The sequence below is a fragment of the Rhopilema esculentum genome, chromosome 19 (assembly GCF_057945365.1).
Source record: "Rhopilema esculentum isolate cy_ngs chromosome 19, ASM5794536v1, whole genome shotgun sequence".
NCBI classification, from domain to species: Eukaryota; Metazoa; Cnidaria; class Scyphozoa; order Rhizostomeae; family Rhizostomatidae; genus Rhopilema; species Rhopilema esculentum.
In genome coordinates this window covers 4,665,879-4,675,690 of record NC_142833.1, presented here as the reverse complement: position 1 = coordinate 4,675,690, position 9,812 = coordinate 4,665,879, and positions in this window count along the sequence as shown.

Here is a 9,812-nt window from a genome sequence, read left to right as displayed (position 1 = left end):
AGTATCTTAGTCAAAGAAGCTGGTTTTTCTCAGAAAAATTGCCCTTGTTTGGATGCCAGAAATTTGAAAAAGAAAGTAAGGCTATAGGCTTGCAAAAAATCGTCAAATTTTGACAGATTCTTTCCCCTCAAAATACCCTAATTTCTTATCTTAATAGATATATAGCAGGTTTCCACTTGGTCTTATAGTAAAAGAAGCGGGCATTTTTCAAAAAAATTGCCCTTGTTTAGATGCCAGAAATTTGACAAAAAAGTAAGGCTATAGGCTTGCAAAAAATCGTCAAATTTTGACAGATTCATTCTCCTCAAAAAACCCTATTTTCTTATCTTAATAGATATTTAACAGGTTTCCACTTGGTATTATAGTAAAAGAAGCGGGCATTTTTCAAAAAAATTGCCCTTGTTTAGATGCCAGAAATTTGACAAAAAAGTAAGGCTATAGGCTTGCAAAAAATCGTCAAATTTTGACAGATTCTTTCCCCTCAAAATACCCTAATTTCTTATCTTAATAGATATATAGCAGGTTTCCACTTGGTCTTATAGTAAAAGAAGCGGGCATTTTTCAAAAAAATTGCCCTTGTTTAGATGCCAGAAATTTGACAAAAAAGTAAGGCTATAGGCTTGCAAAAAATCGTCAAATTTTGACTGATTATTTCCCCTCAAAAAACCCCATTTTCTTATCTTAATAGATATTTAACAGGTTTCCACTTGGTATTATAGTAAAAGAAGCGGGCATTTTTCAAAAAAATTGCCCTTGTTTGGATGCCAGAAATTTGACAAAAAAGTAAGGCTATAGGCTTGCAAAAAATCGTCAAATTTTGACAGATTCTTTCCCCTCAAAAAACCCCATTTTCTTATCTTAATAGATATTTAACAGGTTTCCACTTGGTATTATAGTAAAAGAAGCTGGTTTTTTTCAAAAAAAATGCCCTTGTTTAGATGCCAGAAATTTGACAAAAAAGTAAGGCTATAGGCTTGCAAAAAATCGTCAAATTTTGACAGATTCTTTCCCCTCAAAAAACCCCATTTTCTTATCTTAATAGATATTTAACAGGTTTCCACTTGGTATTATAGTAAAAGAAGCGGGCATTTTCAAAAAAATTGCCCTTGTTTAGATGCCAGAAATTTGACAAAAAAGTAAGGCTATAGGCTTGCAAAAAATCGTCAAATTTTGACTGATTATTTCCCCTCAAAAAACCCCATTTTCTTATCTTAATAGATATTTAACAGGTTTCCACTTGGTATTATAGTAAAAGAAGCGGGCATTTTTCAAAAAAATTGCCCTTGTTTAGATGCCAGAAATTTGACAAAAAAGTAAGGCTATAGGCTTGCAAAAAATCGTCAAATTTTGACTGATTATTTCCCCTCAAAAAACCCCATTTTCTTATCTTAATAGATATTTAACAGGTTTCCACTTGGTATTATAGTAAAAGAAGCGGGCATTTTTCAAAAAAATTGCCCTTGTTTGGATGCCAGAAATTTGACAAAAAAGTAAGGCTATAGGCTTGCAAAAAATCGTCAAATTTTGACAGATTCTTTCCCCTCAAAAAACCCCATTTTCTTATCTTAATAGATATTTAACAGGTTTCCACTTGGTATTATAGTAAAAGAAGCGGGCATTTTCAAAAAAATTGCCCTTGTTTAGATGCCAGAAATTTGACAAAAAAGTAAGGCTATAGGCTTGCAAAAAATCGTCAAATTTTGACTGATTATTTCCCCTCAAAAAACCCTAATTTCTTATCTTAATAGATATTTAACAGGTTTCCACTTGGTATTATAGTAAAAGAAGCGAGCATTTTTCAAAAAAATTGCCCTTGTTTAGATGCCAGAAATTTGACAAAAAAGTAAGGCTATAGGCTTGCAAAAAATCGTCAAATTTTGACTGATTATTTCCCCTCAAAAAACCCCATTTTCTTATCTTAATAGATATTTAACAGGTTTCCACTTGGTATTATAGTAAAAAAAGCGGGCATTTTTCAAAAAAATTGCCCTTGTTTGGATGCCAGAAATTTGACAAAAAAGTAAGGCTATAGGCTTGCAAGAAATCGTCAAATTTTGACTGATTATTTCCCCTCAAAAAACCCCATTTTCTTATCTTAATAGATATTTAACAGGTTTCCTCTTGGTATTATAGTAAAAGAAGCGGGCATTTTTCAAAAAAATTGCCCTTGTTTAGATGCCAGAAATTTGACAAAAAAGTAAGGCTATAGGCTTGCAAAAAATCGTCAAATTTTGACAGACTCTTTCCCCTCAAAATACCCTAATTTCTTATCTTAATAGATATATAGCAGGTTTCCACTTGGTATTATAGTAAAAGAAGCGGGCATTTTTCAAAAAAATTGCCCTTGTTTAGATGCCAGAAATTTGACAAAAAAGTAAGGCTATAGGCTTGCAAAAAATCGTCAAATTTTGACTGATTATTTCCCCTCAAAAAACCCTAATTTCTTATCTTAATAGATATTTAACAGGTTTCCACTTGGTATTATAGTAAAAGAAGCGGGCATTTTTCAAAAAAATTGCCCTTGTTTAGATGCCAGAAATTTGACAAAAAAGTAAGGCTATAGGCTTGCAAAAAATCGTCAAATTTTGACAGACTCTTTCCCCTCAAAATACCCTAATTTCTTATCTTAATAGATATATAGCAGGTTTCCACTTGGTATTATAGTAAAAGAAGCGGGCATTTTTCAAAAAAATTGCCCTTGTTTAGATGCCAGAAATTTGACAAAAAAGTAAGGCTATAGGCTTGCAAAAAATCGTCAAATTTTGACTGATTATTTCCCCTCAAAAAACCCTAATTTCTTATCTTAATAGATATTTAACAGGTTTCCACTTGGTATTATAGTAAAAGAAGCGGGCATTTTTCAAAAAAATTGCCCTTGTTTAGATGCCAGAAATTTGACAAAAAAGTAAGGCTATAGGCTTGCAAAAAATCGTCAAATTTGGACAGATTCTTTCCCCTCAAAAAACCCCATTTTCTTATCTTAATAGATATTTAACAGGTTTCCACTTGGTATTATAGTAAAAGAAGCGGGCATTTTTCAAAAAAATTGCCCTTGTTTAGATGCCAGAAATTTGACAAAAAAGTAAGGCTATAGGCTTGCAAAAAATCGTCAAATTTGGACAGATTCTTTCCCCTCAAAAAACCCCATTTTCTTATCTTAATAGATATTAAACAGGTTTCCACTTGGTATTATAGTAAAAGAAGCGGGCATTTTTCAAAAAAATTGCCCTTGTTTAGATGCCAGAAATTTGACAAAAAAGTAAGGCTATAGGCTTGCAAAAAATCGTCAAATTTTGACTGATTATTTCCCCTCAAAAAACCCTAATTTCTTATCTTTATAGATATTTAACAGGTTTCCACTTGGTATTATAGTAAAAGAAGCGGGCATTTTTCAAAAAAATTGCCCTTGTTTAGATGCCAGAAATTTGACAAAAAAGTAAGGCTATAGGCTTGCAAAAAATCGTCAAATTTGACTGATTATTTCCCCTCAAAAAACCCCATTTTCTTATCTTAATAGATATTTAACAGGTTTCCACTTGGTATTATAGTAAAAGAAGCGGGCATTTTTCAAAAAAATTGCCCTTGTTTGGATGCCAGAAATTTGACAAAAAAGTAAGGCTATAGGCTTGCAAAAAATCGTCAAATTTTGACTGATTATTTCCCCTCAAAAAACCCTAATTTCTTATCTTAATAGATATTTAACAGGTTTCCACTTGGTATTATAGTAAAAGAAGCGGGCATTTTTCAAAAAAATTGCCCTTGTTTAGATGCCAGAAATTTGACAAAAAAGTAAGGCTATAGGCTTGCAAAAAATCGTCAAATTTGGACAGATTCTTTCCCCTCAAAAAACCCCATTTTCTTATCTTAATAGATATTTAACAGGTTTCCACTTGGTATTATAGTAAAAGAAGCGGGCATTTTTCAAAAAAATTGCCCTTGTTTAGATGCCAGAAATTTGACAAAAAAGTAAGGCTATAGGCTTGCAAAAAATCGTCAAATTTGGACAGATTCTTTCCCCTCAAAAAACCCCATTTTCTTATCTTAATAGATATTAAACAGGTTTCCACTTGGTATTATAGTAAAAGAAGCGGGCATTTTTCAAAAAAATTGCCCTTGTTTAGATGCCAGAAATTTGACAAAAAAGTAAGGCTATAGGCTTGCAAAAAATCGTCAAATTTTGACTGATTATTTCCCCTCAAAAAACCCTAATTTCTTATCTTAATAGATATTTAACAGGTTTCCACTTGGTATTATAGTAAAAGAAGCGGGCATTTTTCAAAAAAATTGCCCTTGTTTAGATGCCAGAAATTTGACAAAAAAGTAAGGCTATAGGCTTGCAAAAAATCGTCAAATTTTGACTGATTATTTCCCCTCAAAAAACCCCATTTTCTTATCTTAATAGATATTTAACAGGTTTCCACTTGGTATTATAGTAAAAGAAGCGGGCATTTTTCAAAAAAATTGCCCTTGTTTGGATGCCAGAAATTTGACAAAAAAGTAAGGCTATAGGCTTGCAAAAAATCGTCAAATTTTGACTGATTATTTCCCCTCAAAAAACCCTAATTTCTTATCTTAATAGATATTTAACAGGTTTCCACTTGGTATTATAGTAAAAGAAGCGGGCATTTTTCAAAAAAATTGCCCTTGTTTAGATGCCAGAAATTTGACAAAAAAGTAAGGCTATAGGCTTGCAAAAAATCGTCAAATTTGGACAGATTCTTTCCCCTCAAAAAACCCCATTTTCTTATCTTAATAGATATTTAACAGGTTTCCACTTGGTATTATAGTAAAAGAAGCGGGCATTTTTCAAAAAAATTGCCCTTGTTTAGATGCCAGAAATTTGACAAAAAAGTAAGGCTATAGGCTTGCAAAAAATCGTCAAATTTGGACAGATTCTTTCCCCTCAAAAAACCCCATTTTCTTATCTTAATAGATATTAAACAGGTTTCCACTTGGTATTATAGTAAAAGAAGCGGGCATTTTTCAAAAAAATTGCCCTTGTTTAGATGCCAGAAATTTGACAAAAAAGTAAGGCTATAGGCTTGCAAAAAATCGTCAAATTTTGACTGATTATTTCCCCTCAAAAAACCCTAATTTCTTATCTTAATAGATATTTAACAGGTTTCCACTTGGTATTATAGTAAAAGAAGCGGGCATTTTTCAAAAAAATTGCCCTTGTTTAGATGCCAGAAATTTGACAAAAAAGTAAGGCTATAGGCTTGCAAAAAATCGTCAAATTTTGACTGATTATTTCCCCTCAAAAAACCCCATTTTCTTATCTTAATAGATATTTAACAGGTTTCCACTTGGTATTATAGTAAAAGAAGCGGGCATTTTTCAAAAAAATTGCCCTTGTTTGGATGCCAGAAATTTGACAAAAAAGTAAGGCTATAGGCTTGCAAAAAATCGTCAAATTTTGACAGATTCTTTCCCCTCAAAAAACCCCATTTTCTTATCTTAATAGATATTTAACAGGTTTCCACTTGGTATTATAGTAAAAGAAGCGGGCATTTTCAAAAAAATTGCCCTTGTTTAAATGCCAGAAATTTGACAAAAAAGTAAGGCTATAGGCTTGCAAAAAATCGTCAAATTTTGACTGATTATTTCCCCTCAAAAAACCCTAATTTCCTATCTTAATAGATATTTAACAGGTTTCCACTTGGTATTATAGTAAAAGAAGCGGGCATTTTTCAAAAAAATTGCCCTTGTTTAGATGCCAGAAATTTGACAAAAAAGTAAGGCTATAGGTTTGCAAAAAATCGTCAAATTTTGACTGATTATTTCCCCTCAAAAAACCCCATTTTCTTATCTTAATAGATATTTAACAGGTTTCCACTTGGTATTATAGTAAAAAAAGCGGGCATTTTTCAAAAAAATTGCCCTTGTTTAGATGCCAGAAATTTGACAAAAAAGTAAGGCTATAGGCTTGCAAAAAATCGTCAAATTTTGACTGATTATTTCCCCTCAAAAAACCCCATTTTCTTATCTTAATAGATATTTAACAGGTTTCCTCTTGGTATTATAGTAAAAGAAGCGGGCATTTTTCAAAAAAATTGCCCTTGTTTAGATGCCAGAAATTTGACAAAAAAGTAAGGCTATAGGCTTGCAAAAAATCGTCAAATTTTGACTGATTATTTCCCCTCAAAAAACCCCATTTTCTTATCTTAATAGATATTTAACAGGTTTCCACTTGGTATTATAGTAAAAAAAGCGGGCATTTTTCAAAAAAATTGCCCTTGTTTAGATGCCAGAAATTTGACAAAAAAGTAAGGCTATAGGCTTGCAAAAAATCGTCAAATTTTGACTGATTATTTCCCCTCAAAAAACCCCATTTTCTTATCTTAATAGATATTTAACAGGTTTCCTCTTGGTATTATAGTAAAAGAAGCGGGCATTTTTCAAAAAAATTGCCCTTGTTTAGATGCCAGAAATTTGACAAAAAAGTAAGGCTATAGGCTTGCAAAAAATCGTCAAATTTTGACTGATTATTTCCCCTCAAAAAACCCTAATTTCTTATCTTAATAGATATTTAACAGGTTTCCACTTGGTATTATAGTAAAAGAAGCGGGCATTTTTCAAAAAAATTGCCCTTGTTTGGATGCCAGAAATTTGACAAAAAAGTAAGGCTATAGGCTTGCAAAAAATCGTCAAATTTTGACTGATTATTTCCCCTCAAAAAACCCCATTTTCTTATCTTAATAGATATTTAACAGGTTTCCTCTTGGTATTATAGTAAAAGAAGCGGGCATTTTTCAAAAAAATTGCCCTTGTTTAAATGCCAGAAATTTGACAAAAAAGTAAGGCTATAGGCTTGCAAAAAATCGTCAAATTTTGACTGATTATTTCCCCTCAAAAAACCCTAATTTCTTATCTTAATAGATATTTAACAGGTTTCCACTTGGTATTATAGTAAAAGAAGCGGGCATTTTTCAAAAAAATTGCCCTTGTTTGGATGCCAGAAATTTGACAAAAAAGTAAGGCTATAGGCTTGCAAAAAATCGTCAAATTTTGACTGATTATTTCCCCTCAAAAAACCCTAATTTCTTATCTTAATAGATATTTAACAGGTTTCCACTTGGTTTTATAGTAAAAGAAGCGGGCATTTTTCAAAAAAATTGCCCTTGTTTAGATGCCAGAAATTTGACAAAAAAGTAAGGCTATAGGCTTGCAAAAAATCGTCAAATTTTGACAGATTCTTTCCCCTCAAAATACCCTAATTTCTTATCTTAATAGATATATAGCAGGTTTCCACTTGGTATTATAGTAAAAGAAGCGGGCATTTTTCAAAAAAATTGCCCTTGTTTAGATGCCAGAAATTTGACAAAAAAGTAAGGCTATAGGCTTGCAAAAAATCGTCAAATTTTGACTGATTATTTCCCCTCAAAAAACCCTAATTTCTTATCTTAATAGATATTTAACAGGTTTCCACTTGGTATTATAGTAAAAGAAGCGGGCATTTTTCAAAAAAATTGCCCTTGTTTAGATGCCAGAAATTTGACAAAAAAGTAAGGCTATAGGCTTGCAAAAAATCGTCAAATTTGGACAGATTCTTTCCCCTCAAAAAACCCCATTTTCTTATCTTAATAGATATTTAACAGGTTTCCACTTGGTATTATAGTAAAAGAAGCGGGCATTTTTCAAAAAAATTGCCCTTGTTTAGATGCCAGAAATTTGACAAAAAAGTAAGGCTATAGGCTTGCAAAAAATCGTCAAATTTGGACAGATTCTTTCCCCTCAAAAAACCCCATTTTCTTATCTTAATAGATATTAAACAGGTTTCCACTTGGTATTATAGTAAAAGAAGCGGGCATTTTTCAAAAAAATTGCCCTTGTTTAGATGCCAGAAATTTGACAAAAAAGTAAGGCTATAGGCTTGCAAAAAATCGTCAAATTTTGACTGATTATTTCCCCTCAAAAAACCCTAATTTCTTATCTTAATAGATATTTAACAGGTTTCCACTTGGTATTATAGTAAAAGAAGCGGGCATTTTTCAAAAAAATTGCCCTTGTTTAGATGCCAGAAATTTGACAAAAAAGTAAGGCTATAGGCTTGCAAAAAATCGTCAAATTTTGACTGATTATTTCCCCTCAAAAAACCCTAATTTCTTATCTTAATAGATATTTAACAGGTTTCCACTTGGTATTATAGTAAAAGAAGCGGGCATTTTTCAAAAAAATTGCCCTTGTTTAGATGCCAGAAATTTGACAAAAAAGTAAGGCTATAGGCTTGCAAAAAATCGTCAAATTTGGACAGATTCTTTCCCCTCAAAAAACCCCATTTTCTTATCTTAATAGATATTAAACAGGTTTCCACTTGGTATTATAGTAAAAGAAGCGGGCATTTTTCAAAAAAATTGCCCTTGTTTAGATGCCAGAAATTTGACAAAAAAGTAAGGCTATAGGCTTGCAAAAAATCGTCAAATTTTGACTGATTATTTCCCCTCAAAAAACCCTAATTTCTTATCTTAATAGATATTTAACAGGTTTCCACTTGGTATTATAGTAAAAGAAGCGGGCATTTTTCAAAAAAATTGCCCTTGTTTAGATGCCAGAAATTTGACAAAAAAGTAAGGCTATAGGCTTGCAAAAAATCGTCAAATTTTGACTGATTATTTCCCCTCAAAAAACCCCATTTTCTTATCTTAATAGATATTTAACAGGTTTCCACTTGGTATTATAGTAAAAGAAGCGGGCATTTTTCAAAAAAATTGCCCTTGTTTAGATGCCAGAAATTTGACAAAAAAGTAAGGCTATAGGCTTGCAAAAAATCGTCAAATTTTGACTGATTATTTCCCCTCAAAAAACCCTAATTTCTTATCTTAATAGATATTTAACAGGTTTCCACTTGGTATTATAGTAAAAGAAGCGGGCATTTTTCAAAAAAATTGCCCTTGTTTGGATGCCAGAAATTTGACAAAAAAGTAAGGCTATAGGCTTGCAAAAAATCGTCAAATTTTGACTGATTATTTCCCCTCAAAAAACCCTAATTTCTTATCTTAATAGATATTTAACAGGTTTCCACTTGGTATTATAGTAAAAGAAGCGGGCATTTTTCAAAAAAATTTCCCTTGTTTAGATGCCAGAAATTTGACAAAAAAGTAAGGCTATAGGCTTGCAAGAAATCGTCAAATTTTGACAGATTATTTCCCCTCAAAATACCCTAATTTCTTATCTTAATAGATATATAGCAGGTTTCCACTTGGTATTATAGTAAAAGAAGCGGGCATTTTTCAAAAAAATTGCCCTTGTTTAGATGCCAGAAATTTGACAAAAAAGTAAGGCTATAGGCTTGCAAAAAATCGTCAAATTTTGACTGATTATTTCCCCTCAAAAAACCCTAATTTCTTATCTTAATAGATATTTAACAGGTTTCCACTTGGTATTATAGTAAAAGAAGCGGGCATTTTTCAAAAAAATTGCCCTTGTTTAGATGCCAGAAATTTGACAAAAAAGTAAGGCTATAGGCTTGCAAAAAATCGTCAAATTTTGACTGATTATTTCCCCTCAAAAAACCCTAATTTCTTATCTTGATAGATATTTAACAGGTTTCCACTTGGTATTATAGTAAAAGAAGCGGGCATTTTTCAAAAAAATTGCCCTTGTTTGGATGCCAGAAATTTGACAAAAAAGTAAGGCTATAGGCTTGCAAAAAATCGTCAAATTTTGACTGATTATTTCCCCTCAAAAAACCCTAATTTCTTATCTTAATAGATATTTAACAGGTTTCCACTTGGTATTATAGTAAAAGAAGCGGGCATTTTTCAAAAAAATTTCCCTTGTTTAGATGCCAGAAATTTGACAAAAAAGTAAGG